Raw genomic sequence first — 975 nt, 5'->3', positions numbered from 1 at the left:
ATACAGGAAGATCACAGGCCAGTGGGTGGAAAGTCTTGAGGATCCAGTGGTGGTAGAAGCATCTCAGTGTTGGCAGGGGTCTCCACGTGGCTCCTCCAGCTCCAGGGCTCTTGCTCCATCAGGGTAGCTCCATGTGGCATGTCAACAGGAATGTCTCGCAGAGAGTGTGGGTCTGGCCTCCAGTGAGCTATTAATCTCTGTAGCACCTCCAAACGAGGTCATCAAGCTGCAACCTGATTGACAGGCTAAACTCCACCCCTTCCCTCTTAATAGTCTCAAGTTGACACCAGATTATGTAACTACCACACTGGCCAACCAAACATGGTATAGGAGCCACATCTGACCTCTAACTTCACAAGAAGGGAAGAGAAGAATCAAGGTCCTCAACAGCAGCCATCCGAAGTTAATTCCTAGGATGCGGAGGTCAGACATGCCGAACCTGCCAGTATCTTTACCAATTCCAACATCAGCATCGCTCTCATGGCACTCTCTGAGTCACTGCTGGATTTTATCATTTATTACCATGGCCACACAGAATTCCTAGGCAATAATCAGGATTATGGTGCTTATAAGGGAAGTAACAAGTTACAACTCAGGTTCAAGAACACTCGGGAGACGGTCCTTCACTTAAGACAGCTTCTTCTCACCCATGCCTGCAAAGAGGCGTTCTCTCTGGCCCTTGACATCTTCGTCCTGAGGCGTGACTTCTAATCTGCTCATACAAGTAAGACAAAGTTCCTTTAGCTCTGCCAGTTAAGTGCCCAGAGGCACTGTACAGTACCATTAAGTCTCTGACTGATGGCATTCAGCTCTATCTTAGGTTGGTAAGCTTATCTCCACTAAGCACTCTGAGGTGCATCACCCAGCCAGCAAGCTCCCACCTGAAGGCACTCGGCGTTCTTGCTCTGTGGACCAGAAGCCAACTGCTTGCTCTCATGTCCGCCTCTTGATTCTACTGATGCTGCTGCCTCTTTC

This window comes from Echinops telfairi, unplaced genomic scaffold, assembly GCF_000313985.2.
Source record: "Echinops telfairi isolate 266 unplaced genomic scaffold, ASM31398v2 ScPeMD7_7457;HRSCAF=8495, whole genome shotgun sequence".
NCBI classification, from domain to species: Eukaryota; Metazoa; Chordata; class Mammalia; order Afrosoricida; family Tenrecidae; genus Echinops; species Echinops telfairi.
This window is presented reverse-complemented; position numbering follows the sequence as displayed.